Raw genomic sequence first — 17,254 nt, 5'->3', positions numbered from 1 at the left:
CGTGCATGAAGTGATTCGTCGCCCTCAAATTCGTCACTTGGAACGGGAGGCTGGTTTTATTTTTGGGAAAAATTATTAATCCCTTGTGAATCAGGTAGAGACGCTGAAATGCTTCTATCTGCTGCACTGCGAGTTGGAAGAGTGTTCCTGCCAGCGTCTCGATGTGTGAATCTTTTCATTTCATGGATCGATTAGTTACCAGTAACGGATCGGCTCTTGTTCCATGAATCAATTTGTTTTTGTGTTAAATGCCTTATTTTTTCAAACACCTAATCGTTTTTAATAAAATTTGATTCGATTTTGAAGCAAATGATATTCCTTTCCTAAGTTCCGAGTGAAATCGGAGGTGATCCGCAATCCACTTTGTAAGCAGTTTAATGCCCAAATCTGCCTGGTTTTCCCAGAGACACTCACCACGGTGCTGCACAAGCAGGCAGTTTGCATGGTTTGTTTGTTGATTTTCTTTTACTTCTAAATACTTACAGTGTCCCAAGGCACTCTGATGGTCAGGCTGGACCTACGCATGACAACAAAAGACGCACTACATTACAATTGTGATAACTGTAGTAACGAATGTTTGAGTTTATGCTTGGAAGAAAAATGATGAGTAAAATAGATGACTAAAGGTATGTCACATTGATGATTAGGTGATCGAGTGAATGACATTAGGATGTGCAAACCTTCAAAGTCTGTGTAATCACAACTTCATCTTTTTTGTAAACTTTGAAAACTTTGCAAAGAATCTGTAGTTGGTTTGAGAATCTGTGCAGTTTTTCAACTGTCCTGCATCCTCACACCCTCCCCAAGATGGTTTGAGACTGTGCAGTTTTTCACCTGATTTCATTTCATTTATAGGCAAGAGGGTACAGGCAAGCCAGTTATGCCACAAGGTCTGTTGTACCCAGCTCTAGAGCAACTACAAATTTCCCAGCACATACTTCGAAAGAATATATCATTGCTATACTACAGGCAGATTGGTTTATTCCACACCTATCTGAAATTATCTCCATGTACATTGCAGAATGTGCCATATGCAACAGTATAGCCATAAGCCGACTTTAAAAGTGATTACTTTAACAATACCACGTCCTTTTTCATGTATTATCACTATCATGTACTGACACTGTAGAGCAAATGAATGCAGTCATCCGATCTTCCCCTGTCACTAGGTGTAGACATTCTGATTCTCTTCATATTACATAATAAACGTTCTAAATCTCAACAGTATGTTTACTTTCATTCATGGTAGGATATTTCCCAGCTCACTTTAACTTGGTTTTGAGAAGGCATGATGTCCTCTGTGTTGTGTGTGGCACTGCACAATCTCATGCTGCTCTGTCTGGAGGAGACTCCCCTGTTGCCTCGTCCTTTCCTCATGCCTGCCCAGAGCTTTCTTTCCTTCTACACACCCGGCGCAGCCGCATTCCCCTGTTTCCTAGCACATTCTAGCTGCTGCAGCCAGATTGGTCGATTTACTAACCTACGTCTGCTGGCCATGTTCCAGGCAGTGCATAGTTTTGTGGCTAAAGTACAAATCTGGATGGTACGTTGAGGCTGCACGGCCTGACACAGGACAAGCAGCGATGGAGGATGCATAGCAGGGCAGGTGAAAAACTGCACAGGGTCTCAAATCAGATGATGGGAGAGGGTGAGGATGCAGGGCAGGTGAAAAACTGTGCAGGGTCTCAAACCAGTTGATGGGAAGGGTGTGAGGATGCAGGGCAGGCGAAAAACTGTGCAGGGTCTCAAACCAGTTGATGGGAAGGGGGTGAGGATGCAGGGCAGGTGAAAAACTGCGCAGGGTCTCAAACCAGTTGATGGGAAGGATGTGAGGATGCAGGGCAGGTGAAAAACTGCACAGGGCCTCAAACCGGATGATGGGGGAGGTTGAGGATGAAAAACTGCCCAATAGTGATTCAGGAAAGTGATTATTTATTCTGACAGTGATTCAAGAAACTGCCCACTCTCTTAGTTCTTCCGTCAGCACACAGGCTTCCAACGAGAAGTGGTCATAAAGAGTAGTCCATGCTACTCTGTCAATTTGTAAGGCACGCTGAACTTCTAATTAATAAAAGTAATTTTTGGGGCAGATCAAACTCTGTCACTATCTTGGCAAAAGACTTAACACCAGTAGGTCCCATATTGTCTCCCACTATTAAAATATCTGTACGTTCAAATGACATGGGCCCTTCAGTGTTACTTCTTCACCTTGAGCCATATTCCCCATTTGTGCCCACTGTCTCCATCACAGACACCCAAACTTTTAATCACTGTAGTCATGGCAAAAGACCTATTGTGGGCTTACTAAGAACTTACAGGGGCTTACGGCCTGTCCATTGCTTATCATTGCCTGACTTTATTGTCAGTCTCATTTGCCTGCTTCTTATCATTGGCTTTCCTGGTCCCAGCTTGTCCATCTTGTGTTTGCCCCTCCCCAGGAGCATAACCTCTTTAGCAACTCTATGATTGGTTGGCCTCTATCCTTCCACTGCTCACTTTTAGTGAACTGCATTTTTCTTTTTGCTTAACCACTCTATGAGAGTGCATGTGTTTTTCTGCTCTCACCTTTGTGTGCCTCTCCCAACCTCATGGTCCATGTTGCTGCCTCTCGTGTGTTGCTAATTCTCTCTCTTGTGCTTCTCCCTCTGCTCCCTTTGTCCATATCCCTTGTGTGCTGAGTCTTCCCTCTCCTGCCTACTCCCTAGTGCTTCCCCCACTCCAGCTTCTCCATTGCCCCCTATCCACACAGTCTTTTTTCCTAATGGCTTTTCGTGTTGCAGTTTGTTTATCTTGTGTTTGCCCCTCCCCTGAACCATATCCTCTTTACCATCTCTCTGACAGGCTGCAATGCTTAATTTGTAAAACTGTAAGTGCCACTGCTTGCTTCTGCTGGCACTGCCAATAACAGTACCTACACAACTACTAACCATGACACTGCTACAAGTGTGACAATTCAGACTATAACAATATAGAACATAGCTATACGAATGTCTTGGCAGGCAGGTATTGGTTTTTAATATATATTGAATGAATAACCAACTGTTGATCTCCTCATCTCTAAAGTACACAAACATCGCCACCATATGGCAGCTGTCAAAAAAGCTGGTGTTGTCAATTAAGTGCCAGTGCCGAGCACCGGAAACCACCGGCTCAAATTAACCACTGACTGGCAGATTAGTATCCTTCCACTGATCTCCTTTTGGGAACTTCTTTTTTCTTTTGCTTAAGCACTTCATGAGTTTTCCAGCACTCTCCCTTGGGTGCTTTCCCCTTGTCAAATATCCTCCCACACGCTCCATGTTGCTATCTCCCTCATGTTGCAAGCGCTCTCTTGTGCTTCTCCCTGAAAAAGTCTGACCTCCCTGCATTCCGTGTTGTATTCTTGCATGTGTGCTTCTCCCCCAATTCCAGTGTTCCTCTCCTTCATGTGCTGCTTTTCCTCTTCCCCCACCCACTCGCCATTATCTCTCCTTCCAACCTCTCCGCTACTGATCCCCACGCGGTCTTTTTTTTATATACTTTTTTTTTTTTTTTTTTTTTTGGGTGAGAACAGACATAAAATTGCTTTCAACCCCCCTGTCTTAAAAAAAACACATTTTCTGTTCCATTTGCCACCTGCGTCATTTTATAGGTGTGCATGCATATTGGCACATGCAAGTGAACACGTCATCATGCATGCGCTCATCTTTTTAAAAATCTTTTGGCCATGCTGCACAGTATCTGGCAAGAGCTTTTGGCTTTGACATTGCTTGTTCTGGTTTCAAGTGTCGTAACTGGTCCTATGCATATGTTAGACACCCTATCCATCTAGAGGCTTCTCATTTCCTCAACCAAGCCAATAATTTCACAGCCTTCTTCCCGTTTCGGTCTTTTCCATTCCTAACCTTTCAGTAGTGGGTCTTGACTTCATCGGTAACTCTTCCCCTACACTCATCCCTGGTTCGCGCTAATGGTCATTGCTCGTGGGCATCAGAGGGCAATGACATTTTACTCTCAAGGGTAAATAGTAGCAAGCTCTGGGTCCCTAGCTGCGCGATCCCTGATGTTTTTCCTATAGGCAACATAGAACATTGCCTGTCCATTTCTTTTTAATTTCTTAACCCCTTCCATGCTGATGACGGCCCCGCCCATCATGCATCACGGTGGGCGTGTGCTGATGACGGCTGGGGGCCGTCATGAACCCGCCCACTCATAAAAACGGCCGCACAGGCGGAGAATCGCGGCCACGCCCAAGGGGTTAATCTTATCCTAGATAATATATCCTGGATACTTTAGAGGCAGCTTTCCTGTGTGTAATACATTTTTTGCAAGATTGCAATTAGTTTTTCACCGGAAGGTTGAACTCAGATTGAAATCAATGTTCTCTCCTGTCCCACAGCGTACATAAAACCTATTTAAAATAAATACAAAGGCGCTTAGTTGTCAACTTGCAGGACGCCCATGGACATCGGACTAGTCATGTCTTCAGGTGCAGGATTGTTTGTGAACTCTGAAAGACAAAATGACAGGTTGTTTTCTATGTGCATTATATACATTTTTTAGAACATCTTTTTATTAGACGTTCAGCAAAACAAAGACAATTAAGTACGCCAACGGCAGTCGTGCATAAAAATAGCAAGTGTATACAATGCATCCCAACCCCAGACAGCTTCTCTCCGGATGTTACAGCACACTCCCACACGATGTAAATCAAATGCAGTATAGTTGGCAGTACGGGGCTCCGAGGGCGTTACTATGTATGTGTATTAAAGTTTGATGAAAATTGATTTTCTCCTTCGTAAGCTTTGGAAGTTGGATATTACGTTATTGCATTTTTCTTGACTAGGTCATTCATTTCCTTCCTTAGCGAACAATTGTTGCGATTTCATTAAGAAGGGCCATTTGTTTTTGTAGTTTAAGTATTCTAGAGAGTAAGATCGCCTATTTACAAGTAGCATTTTTTTCAAGTCAAATGCATAGAGATACAAAAATCTCAGGATGTTAAATGCGAAAATACAACGTTGTTAACGAAGAATAGTGAGGAGTGCAGCAAATGTAAAAATAAACTAATAATATTAATTATTAAAAATCGGGTCACAGTTAAAAGGTAATATTAAAGCAATGAAGAGAAGGGTACAGTGTGGGCATAATCCCATAAAAAGTTAAAATAGCCCGATTTTTTTTTTAACAATGCAAGCAATAATAGGTATTGGGCATTAATCACTCTGAGATGAATTACCCAAGATTTATCTGGGAGTGATTAAGGCACCATGGAGCTATGTTAAAGCCATCCCTAAACTAGGTTTAACGAGCCAGCATTGAAGTAAATTAGAAAGTTAATCAATTAAATGTTGAGCATAACTCAAGCCTCTATTGTCAGTGACTCTTGAACGTGTCTAAGCATTGTATGAGATTAGAGAGATCAGAAGGTGGAGATTTGGGTGATTAAATGTGGGCTGAAAGATCAATTCCTTTCAGGCGCCAAGAATACAGTAGGCTGACCGAATTCATGAACCACTGGGGACCTTTTCACCGAATCAACGATGAACGGATTCTGTTTCCAGCCTTCCATGCCCAGTGTCGTCTGCTAAGGCTCTGGTTGCCCACAATTTGCTCCATGGCCAGCAGACTCCATCCACATCATGCCTGCTTGACACTCAAGACGTGTGTAATTTATACCCCAGCACCCTCTGCAGACCCAGAGCTCACCTGTCAATTAGGTCACTTCTGTGACCGGTCCACAATATCAGCAGGCGTCCAAAGGGCAAAAGAGGATCTTTGCTTGGCTGCTGGCCACCAGACAACAGGAAGAACCATGCACCAACAAGGGAGGGGGGGGAGGGTGGCTAAACTCCAATGGATCAGGTCGTAAATTGCAGAGGTCCCGCCTTGCAAGCCTCCATCAGGTGACATCATGAAATATAGTGGCCCCACGAAGTACGCAGAGGCGCTGGGGAGCAATATTACCCCCATGGCGAATGGCAGAGACTTGATGCAGGGTCTGAGGCGGAGTGAAGAGCGGCTCATGTTGAGGTCCACAAAAGGGCAGATGCTGAAATGAGGAGCGGGCCTGGGGACGAGTGAACCTGAAAGAGGGCGAGACCTGGGGGCGTCCCCTGAGCTGACAGAAAGTGGTGCTCCTGAGAGAACGGTGGAGGGCTACAGCGATATCCGGCCAGGCCACTGTGTTTGGTGGACCTACTGGGGACACAGCACTGCAGTGTGAGATCCCGGCCCCCATTAGAGACCCCTGCTGCCCATCCGAAACCGCTTCAGGGCCGCACAACCTAGCGAGGAGCTACAGTATGAAGTGCTGCAGACCCAGAGCAACGCAGCCTGCACAGAGACCACAAGAGAAGCAACCCGTCAGTGGCGTAACGAAATTTGAGGGGGCCCCCTGCAGAGCACATGGAGGGTGCCCCCCAACCCCCCGGCGGCACGGCCCACGATCTACCACTTTGCCCTACCACCCAGAAACCTAGCATATTTTGATTTGAAACCTCCAAAATTTCGATGAAATGCCTCTATATTGTCTTTCTCTAAGTTCTAATGAGAAAGTAGGAAACACTCATAACGTACAAGCTATGCCATTTGTGACAATACTGTCAAAAGCAGAGTATTTAACTGAGGCAGCAATCAGAACAATGCCAAGGAATGATCCTATTCTCAGGAACTGCCTATGGCTGAAGAACAAAGAACAACTATGAAGGGTCTGAAATATAATTGACAATACCTTGAAACTTTGAAAGACCAACCCACACCTGCAATTCCATGAAAACTCAACTGACAATATACATGAGAGGTACGCAAGCTATAACTCAGTGTCCTGCGAAAGTCAAGAGAAATAGACTGGTGCATTATCTGCATGCCACACACTAGCGACTGTCAAGGGTTGTGAATGATAATAACGTGAACTGAGGAAGCAATTTCAATCATAATGTCTTATTAGTAAGCACTGCAAAACAGGCAGGCAAACAAGGCTGAGGAAGAAAACTGTTTGGATGCTTCAGAACATTGATGCAGATGTTTGTCTGTTTTAATTTATCATTTCTGTAGTGTAAACAATGCTATATACAAGATTTAAGCTACACCTATTACAGACAAGTGCAAGCAACACCATAAATAACACCGCATGTAGAATAAAAACAAACCATATCAGCAAGTACCTAATGACAATCTATACAAACTGTAGTTGGTAAAGCAAAAGAAAAAGCGCAAATACTTTCAGAGTGCAAAATAAAGCAATCACCAGTCCAGCAATAAATAACAATCAAGCATGTTTTGTAAAACAATACAACTTTCGTCTTGCATCAAGGTGAAAATACTTTCAAAATGCATGGTAAAAACAAGTCCAGCAGCTTCCCTCACAAGGAATGACCTGAACCACCAGACTAGGCCTTACTTCATAACAAACAGAGGCCTCAGACCTCAGTGTGTCAACACTGGCGGTATTTTCAATTTACTAAGAGGATAGACACGCCTGCTAAATTACAGATTCACCATTGCTTCCAAATGGCTCTATCGTCACGTGGGACACCGTCAGCCAGGCCTGGATTTTAAGCCAACAGCGCCTTACATTCTGGGAGTTGTGCTGTGACCATCTAAGTTAAGTATGGGCAAATTTTGAGGATTTGCTGTCCGCAAATTCGTGCAAAATTGCAAAAAAATCAGCGAGTTCGCGAAAAAATTTGCGAACTCGTGGATTTGCACAAATAGACTGTTTCCCAGTGTCTACTGGCTAATCAGTAAGTGCTACCTCGTTGGGTAAATGTATAGCACTTTTTCTACACTACAGCTGCCTAAAGTGCCAGAAGAGTTGTCTCCAGTGACCATGTGTGTGTTACTATGCCAATGCGCCGAAGGGCGCAGGGGTCCCTTGAGTGAGCTGTCCATCATAGTGGGTAAATTGGGGGAAGACGGTGCACACCGCTAGTGTGTGGGCGGGGCCAAACGGGCAGGGCTTCTATGCGAGTCCACGCGCCTCTTGTGTGTATAAAAGGTCAGAGACCAATCAGAGCTGCAGACGAGGAGAAAGAAGCTCCTGGTCACAGGAACTGCAAGGGGATTGCGCACGTGAAAGTCAAGGATGCAAAGGCCTCCATCCAGCATCACAGCTAATTTTCGACGGTAGGTATGGGGAGAAAGCACACCTGCCCAGCCTCGACAAAGCTCACGATTGTTTTTGGGCTGATGAATGCATTACTGAACTTGAGCTTCAACTCGGGAACCTGCTTTATTTATATCTGTAAGTGCTTCCTGTTGAGGTTTAATTTTTGTGACAGGAGCATCGTGCCGGAATGAACCCTGCCCTTCATATTTATTCAAGAAGACGCCACCGTTTTGTGCGACACTTCTACTCAACTGGAGTACTTTCTACTGGCTAATCAGTGAGTGCTACCTCGTTGGGTAAATGTATAGTGCTTTTCCTACACTACAGCTGCGTAAAGTGCCAGAAGATTTGTCTCCAGTGACCATGTGTGTGTTAATGCCATCGCGCCGAAGGGCGCAGGGGTCCCTTGAGTGAGCTGTCCATCATAGTGGGTAAATGGCGGGAAGACGGTGCACACCGCTAGTGTGTGGGCGGGGCCAAACGGGCGGGCCTTCTATGCGAGTTCACATGCCTCTTGTGTATATAAAAGGTCAGAGACCAATCAGAGCAGCAGATGAGGAGAAAGAAGCTCCTTGTCACAGGAACTGTACGGGGATTGCGCTCGTGAAAGTGAAGGATGCAAAGGTCTCTATCCAGCATCACAGCTAATATTCGACGGTAGATATGGGGAGAAAGCACACCTGCCCAGCCTCGACAAAGCTCACGATTGTTTTTGGGCTGATGAATGCGTTACTGAACTTGAGCTTCAACTCGGGCACCTGTTGTATTTATATCTGCTTCCTGTTGAGGTTTAATTTGTGTGACAGGAGCATCGTGCCAGAATGAACCCTGCCCTTCATATTTATCCAAGAAGACGCCACCGGTTTGTGCGTTACCTCTACTCAGCTGCCCAAAATCCACCCGCGAGCGGATTTGCGTTTTTTTCGGCAATTTCGCGAGATTCGTGGATCGCGAAATTGCCGAAAATCCGCAAAATCCACGAGCGGAACTGATTTTGCTCCCACGCTTAATTTAAGTAAGGGGTTAAACATTCCAGCATGCAAAGTGTTGTTGGATAAAAGCCATGAATGGACACAACATGGTGCCAATGCCACTTGGCAGCTATGTTTTATACAAGAACAAGGGGATGTTTAATTTCCTCAACCAAAGCTGCAGAAGTCTGGCGTCAAATAGCAAACACGTTGTGCGGAAAACCCAGAAATGTGCAATGTTTAGCCCCCGTGTATGGACCTGAGGTGTCATTCTCTAAGAGACCCAGTGGTAAAAGCCCACAGTTGTCTCTAATGCATGTTAGTGCTAGGCAGTGATCAAAGTGGGGGGAAAAAAGTAGGGGAACTGTGGAAGGAGAATCAGAGGGCGGGAATAACCAATGGATTGGGTCAGTGGGCGGAGTGAGAGGTGTGGCAGAAAGAGCAAAATATCCCAATTTTTAATATTCGTTTTTCATTTCACTAACTGGTTACAACTTATTACATTATTTAATTTAACCAATAGATACACAAGTTTATTTAAGGTTTAATGTGTGTTATTGACATTAAAATACATTCACAAAGTGGGATACGTTTCCAATCACAGAATGTCCCAAACAACCTTAAAAGTGGAATCGCACACCATTTGTCTCCCAGCCATGGAGTTTCTGTCATCAGCACGTCTCCTCCCTTTTTCCACAAGAGCAGTTCAAACATGAATGGCAAAATATCCTAGTTTTCAAATGTTTCCCATATATCTATGGCTTTGCCATATCTGCCACATAATACATCATCTGCTGCATATTATGACGATTTTAACTAATACATTGTTTATAGCCCGAACACATCAAAAGTTACAAAAAAATTTGACTGGTGCTGCTGTGAAGTGGAGGGCCCTTTGCAAAGGTTGACTGGTCACCTTTCTCATTGCTGCAGTTGTATGTTCCAATAGTACTAATAAGTAAAATCTTTGCAGAAACTCTTAGCATGTGTAAAAATGTCAAAATAAAGTATCAGAAAGTTTACAGCACCACTAATACCAGTGTAGGGCGTCGGAGCTCTTTACATCACACATATTACACAGAGACAAATCATTCATATGTGTGTAAATCACTGTGTAGGAAATGTTACATAAGACAAAAGAATACAAGGTGTAGGAGTCACATGACAACCATACTAGTAGGCAGCATAGTTTAATAGTGATTGGTCTGCAGAAACACAAACTCAGAATTCAAAACATAATACCATGGTTGAGGGTTCTCTTTAATAATCAGAATGGATTTCTACCCAAATGAACCCTTTTTTGCAACATTAGGATAATCAAAGACTTGGGAAAAAGGTAATATTAGGGTCTCTCTCACAAAAGCAGTAACCCACCGACCTATTCACATTATGTGCACTTTGTGATCTGCATGGCACATGTTCTTAGCAGCATGCACATTACACCTCTGCCATTCCTTTTCATGAGTCAAACCTTCCATTAGACAAAACATCATCTCTCTCTACTAAGAACATTAATCACTGGAGTTATCAAGACATTTTTATTGTTGCCCAAAATGTTGGAGGCCAGGAAGGAGGCAACAAGTGCTTTTAAAACCATATTATACTTACAAACACGACGCCCCCACCTGAAGTTAGCACCCGATGCTGTCGCACTGCCCTGGAGACACCCTGCTCAAGGGTCCTGTGACCTCAGTGACAGAGTCACTGCCACTCTATGGTGTGCTGCTTCATAGGTCTGTCCCAAAACTGGAGGTGAACATCATGGATAGTGGTGACAGGCCTTCAAGGTTAATCCACACTTGCCAACGCTAGGGTCCACCTGCTGGTGCTAAGACACCAGGGCTTTTAAGATCTTGCGGCGCCTTCTAAGGTGTAGCACAGGAATGTGCTCCCTCAGGAGAGTGGTCTGGGAGCCTGGTTATTAAGGCTGAACCTGGTTCACCAGTTCCACTTCAGCAGCTCTGACCATAGCGCTACATCCTCTCCCCCACTGAACACCATACTGCCCCACTTAGAGAAACTTGCACTGCACTAACCCGCTATAAACACCTGGATGTGACTCAGTTCTATTTACGCACTAGACCAGAGCGATATGCTGCCTAAAAAAATTAACAACATCCTAGAAAAAGCAAACACTCACATGGAATGCAAGATTAAGTAAAGCATGTGAATTGTCAGCAGGAACAACATGGTTACCTTTTTTCTTTTACACTCATTATTCTGAAATTAGTGAGTGATTTTGCATGAAAAGGTAAGGCCATGACTACAGGGCCCGGAATGGGCCTGTTTCAGTGCCCATTGCTTATATCCTTGCAACACATAGGCAGTATGGTTTAAAAAGACCACATTCATAAACACACAGTCGCTGTACACATTTTGTTTTCCAATTCACCCAACAAGCAGGTATTGGTTCTTTTGTAAAGCGCTCTGACACCTCGGGTAATGTTTGCGCTATAGAAAATTGCATTAAATAAATGACAGAAAATAAAATTAATTAAATCATCGCATTAAATAAATAACAGAAAATAAAATAAGTAAAATCAAGCAGGTATTTCAGTACCTCCAGGCAAGGTGCACTTTCCCACAGAGGAAAAACAATGTTCAAAGAGAGAGGAGACAAAAGTATCACTTCAATGACAAACACTGTAAAGTGGCGCTAATGTGTTTAGGTGTACATAAATCAATCTGGCCACTTTGCAACCACTCTGTCTTGCTTTAATTATTAGTTATTTATTTTTCACATTTGGAATGTTTTATTTCTCTCCAACCTGAGGCTGTACTTGTTTTCAGAAAAATACAATGTTTCCAGCAAAAATGGTTTTCTTTTTTTGATTCATTTCACAGGGGAGCAAATAAACAAACAGAGGAAAGAGAGGGTAATACCTGTTCCTTGAAGTCTTGGTTTTCACTAGGGAGCGAGACAGAAAGAGAGGGAAGACTCGAAGGCTTAGAGGCCGTCACCATGGCGCGCACGGCATAGTTTAATTTATGGGGACTTGGGGAGGCCGTGAGCACAGGAGCACCATTTTATTTGTGAACACTGTCACTGAAGAGGCTTGCTTGCAGGCGCAACCGTCTCCCTCTGCTGAGAGTGAGGGGCCCCCTTCGCACCGCGGGGGCTGCGGGAGCCTGTGTTACGCCCCTGCAACCCACTCATGAGCTCGGACAAATGTGAGGGCTATAGAGGTGAGACTACCGCGTATCAGAGAGACCTGCCTCGGCTCTCGCAGCCGATAGGCTCCTGCACTGCACTGAAAGAGCAAAATGGAGGTCCCGGTGCAGGCGAGAGAAAAACGAACCGCACATCACACAGATGCACCCAAAATGGCAGCCTTCTGAATGAGAGTCAGATGCAGGAGCAGGTAGGCCGGTGACCCTTGGACCAGATGGAGACCAGGCAGCAGGCCACCGAGCGACCCTCTGCACGGTGGACTGGCGGCCCAAGAGGGGAGGGGCCCCAATGGTGTATCAGGAAAAGGGTACGAGCGGAAGACTACACGAATCGTACCTGCACTGCCGCACAAACCTACATACTGCAGACCTGCTATGGCTACTGACTGGCGTGGCGCGGCCCTGGAGGCCATTTGAGATCGTTGCAGGATTTGCCTAATTTGGAGCAGAGGTGACTGGTTTGAAAAGTGACCGTCATTGGTAAATAGGTGAATGCATGGATGGCCGGTGCCTGCAGCGGTTGAGGGGAACCAGTCGACAGAGGTCTCGCTTGGTTGGCCTGGTGTGCGGGGGAAGTTGCAGAGGAGAAGTCTGGCACACCAGAAGAAGGGTGCCTATTAAACTCTAGCCTGGAATTGAAGGTGAGGGAAGGCCAGGCCGGCTGGATCTCATACTGCGGTGGTGGAGTGGTGCGAAAGCCTGACGACTACAGTGACCTACTCTGGAACCCCCTCCTGGCTGCAGCTGAAGCAGTGGGTCCACTGAAGGCTGGAGGCCCTGGTGGTGGATGGGAACCAGAGCGGGGGAGCAGGACTGGTGAAGAGATTGCAAAAGTGGCGAGAGCTGGGGGACACTAATCAGAGGACCCTGTGCCAGGTGACTAACTGTTACCCCTGAGTGGCAGATTGAGCTGCTAAAGCAAGGAAATCCACTTGGGAAAAAACCTACCATGACCCCCTACATAAGACCATATTGGGGATCTGAGCACTGGAAGTAAGAGAAACACTGAGGGCAAACAGGATTTTGCTGCTTAAGACTGAGAGGCAGCTGTCCTTGTGCTGGAACCCTTGGCGAGCATTGGAAAAACATCCAGAAAGTGCGGGCGGAAGTCCCTAATCCACTAAAGTTGTCAGCTCTAACTGATGAAATGGAGGAATCTGTGTCGATCCCGCAGGGTGATTCTCATAGTGATCCGACGCTCTGCGACATTATAGAGGCTATTAATGAATCTCGCAGGGTGCTCGAGGCAAAGCTTGACACTATAGGCACGGACCTCAAATTCCTGAAGGATGATCACCAATGCCTAGCTGAAAGGGTCACCTTCGCCGACTGGGCACTGACAGACATACCACCCGAAATTACCTCATTGCAGAAGACGCTGTCAATCGTGGATAGTAGGGTTAAAACACTGGAGCTACGGGCAGAGGACAGTAAAATAGCTCCCGTAGGAACAACATACGAGTCATTGATGTTCCCGAACATCAGCAGGGTTATGATATTTCCAGACTTCACCAGAAAAGTGCAAAAGCAGCGCACCACCTATATGGAGGTCAAGAGACTCTAAAGGTGAATGTTTCATATGCCATGATATTCCCGGCCCCTCTGAGGGTGGTCAAACCTTCTGGTGTCCAGTTTTTCTTGATCCTCCGAGCTGCAAGGCATTGGATTGAATAACGTCTGGATACTGGAGCAGGGGGCTCACCGAGCTATACGCCTCGCCGACGAAAGACAGCGACTATCAAGAAAGGAGCCCCATCGTTGGCAGAGGCCTGACGCAAGCACTGCAATGTACTGAGGACTGTAACAGAGATCAGCAACACAGGCACGAGCCCGCGCTCCTCACACAGTGAGCACGGTGACCAGAACTCTGACGACACCAAGGACACTAGTTCTACCAAAGATACAGACATTGAGTTGCCTAAAGTTACTCATGACTTGACAGATGAGATCATTTAAAAGGGGAATGGCTCCTCTGAACTTCTGGAGGGCAATATCAGGAAGGCTAGATGAGGAACGAAGTCGAGTATGGAGTTCTGGGCTACATTGCCCCTCTCTGTAGTTGGCAGGGTTGCCCTGTTGAAAATGGTAACACTGCCGCAGTTGCTACATTTTTTTGTAGTCCATCCGGTATGGATTCCAGTGGTGGTATTTCGAGACCTCAGGTCACTGATAATTGGATTTATCTGGGGATCTGGCAGGCATAGAGTGGCACTGTCTATGAAGCAGAGACCCACTGTGGCGGGAGGCCTGTCCCTCTCAGACTTTGAAAGTTATTACCTGGCAGACCAACTCCAATGCCTCATGTAGTGGGTTGCTGAAAGAATACAGTGAACAGTGAATTTGGGCAACCATATACCAGACCTCTGTCGACTGTCCCGAGTGGTGCTGCGGCTGCCCACCCCTGGGGACAGAACACTTTTGCGGGAAATGTCTTTTTCAGAAATTTTCTGTTCCAAACTGTTTCCTTGGGACTAAGAGAAAAAAGGTTCAAAATACGGAAAATAAATAAATATCTAAATAAAGGATGACAAAGCAGGTGCAAAGTAGCCAGATTTGGTTTTATTTACCCCCAAAAACATCAGCTCCACTTCATAAAGTTTGCCAGTGAAGCGCTGCTTTCATTTTCACGTCTTTCTTTGAACAGTATTCTTTTTCCCGGGTGGGGAAGTGCGCCATTCCTGGAGGTACTGCAATACCTGGTTGATGACTGGAGTGGTAAACGTTTAATGCGATCCTTATTCGCTGCTTTCCTTATTTTAGTTCATAAAAAGTGTACTGCAGCTCTGTGTCCAGGGATGTGGTCTTTTTACATCATACTGCTCATGTTCTGTAAGGATACTATGGACATTGAAACGGTTCCCTCCCGAGCCCTGTAGTCATGTCCTTAACTTTTCAGGTAAAAACACCCATTGATTTCTGAATTATGAGTGTAAACTATTAAGGTAACCATGTTGTTCTGCTCACATTTCACATGCTTTACTCAATCTTGCATTCCGTATGAGGGTTTGCTCTTCCCTGAATGTCTCTCCCCCCTTTTTTTTAGGCAGCATATTTCTCTTGTCTAGTACATTATTTGAATTGATTTGCATTCAGGTGTTTATAGTAGGGCTTAATTGGGTTGTAGCTGAAGGCAGTGCGAGTTTCTCTCAGTCGGACAATATGTTGTTCAGTGGGGGAGAGGATGTGGCACCATGGCCAGAGCTGCCAAATTTGGAACTGGGTTACTAGGTTCAGCCTTCATGAACAGTCCACCAGACCACTAGCCTGAGGGAGCACATTCCAATGCTAGACATTAGAAGCCCCAGCTAGACCATAGAAGCCCTGGTGTCTTAGCACCTTGAAAACCTGTCCATCACAATCCATACTGAAGTTCACCTCCTGTCTTGCAAGCAGGTCTACGAAGCAGCACACCCTAGAGTAACAGTGACTCTGTTACTGAGGTCACAGGACCCCTGAGGCCAGTCTGCCTCACCCATTGGTACCTCCATTGGCCTTGTATTAGACAGAGCAGTGAAACTAACCAGGCATCGGCAAAGCAGGATTTGCACACACAACAAACTAAGGGGCATATTTACAAGGGAATGGCAAAGTTAGAACATTTTAAGAATAACATAAACAAGATATGTATATTGTTTTAGGATATAAAATAAAAGTTATATTTGACTGATGGTGTCGTAATATCTTACAGGACACCAGCAAAATGTTTACAATAAAATGAATCTCCTCAAAACAAGCGGGTGACAGTCCGGTGCAACTTATAGGTCCATTGTTGGCTCGTACATACAGCCGTGTTCGTAAATAATGTGTGTCAGCAATTTAAGCCCTGTAGCTCCGTAATGAAGATCTGAGAGGAACAAGCAAAAGCGAAAGCACAGCACGTTGTGTAGAGCTTGTGTACATCTTGTAATGCATGCTTACTGTGCCCTCGGGGGCACGCTCGGGGTTGTACCCATATTAATGGAATAGATGTTGCGGTGTAACCTGAGCTGTGGACCTCAAAACTGACGAACAAGGTCTGAGTCTCAGCTTCAGCTCAAGATCCTGTGATTCTGGGCAAATCACTTAATTTCCTCGTGCCGGTCTTCCTCAGAAAAAATGAACTTGACCGTGTGTAATGGAACTAGAACTTATGTAAACCACTCAGATACCGTCGGGCAGAGTTAGCGCTGTATAAAAACTGCAAAAACAAATAAATACATGCGAGCACATTCTGATTCAGGATAAAGACTTTTGGAAGCCAAAACACAGCTTTATTGTAGATTTTCATAGCGCTTACTGCTCCTGATGAGGCGCTGAAATGTCAGTGATCGAAAAGCGTCCCCCAATTTTTTTAAACTGCTTTATTGAGAAGTTGACAAGAGATTACAGGACACCAGCAAATGTTTACAATAAAGTGAGTATCCTCAAAACGAGCGGGTGACAGTCCGGTGCATCTTATAGGTCTATTTTTGGCTCGTACTTGAAGCCGTGTTTGTAAATAATGTGAGCCAGCAATTTGAGCCCTGTAGCTTCGTAATAAAGATCTGAGAGACACAAGAAAAAGCATGGTGTGTTGTGTAGAGCTTGTGGACATCTTGTAATGCATGCTTACTATGCCCTCAGGGGCACGCTCGGTGTTGTACCCATTTCATTGAATAGAGGATGCGGTGTAACGGCCTGAACTGTGGACTTCAAAACCGAGGAACAAGGTCTGAGTCTCAGCTTCAGCTCAACATCCTGTGATCCTGGGCAAATCACTTAATTTTCCCCCTGCCGGTCTTCCTCCGAAAAAATGACCTTGACCATGTGTAATGGAACTGGAACTTATGTAAACCACTCAGAAACCGTTGGGTAGAGTTAGCGCTATATAAAAACTGCAAAAATAAATAAATCCAGCCACCCTTCTCCATGTTGCTCTCCCCCTCATGTGCCTCCCCTGTTGCTTTCTCATACGTGTGCTTCTCCTCCACCCACTCCACATTGCTGTCTTTCCTCTCAACCCCTAGCCTCTCGGTTGCCTCACCCCACTCGCCCCTTCCTTTTC

The 17,254-nt window shown here is 45.2% G+C and overlaps 2 protein-coding genes across 8 annotated transcripts in view; one reads left to right on the top strand and one right to left on the bottom strand.

Annotated features, from left to right (window-relative positions):
* LOC144822453 (uncharacterized) overlaps window positions 1-17,254 on the top strand; it is a 1,018,233-nt gene that overhangs the window by 811,659 nt on the left and 189,320 nt on the right. The gene's annotated exons all lie outside the window — the stretch shown is intronic.
* The window catches only part of BHLHA9 (basic helix-loop-helix family member a9), a 47,665-nt gene continuing 34,821 nt past the window's right edge, over window positions 4,411-17,254 (bottom strand). The window contains exon 2 of the mRNA XM_078683597.1: window positions 4,411-4,489. The gene's annotated coding sequence lies outside the window, so the exon portion shown is untranslated. The remainder of the gene's footprint in view (window positions 4,490-17,254) is intronic.

Source organism: Lissotriton helveticus, chromosome 3_1 (genome assembly GCF_964261635.1).
Source record: "Lissotriton helveticus chromosome 3_1, aLisHel1.1, whole genome shotgun sequence".
Taxonomy (NCBI): domain Eukaryota; kingdom Metazoa; phylum Chordata; class Amphibia; order Caudata; family Salamandridae; genus Lissotriton; species Lissotriton helveticus.
Note: the sequence above shows the minus strand (reverse complement) of the source record. Positions and strands in the feature narration are given on the sequence as shown.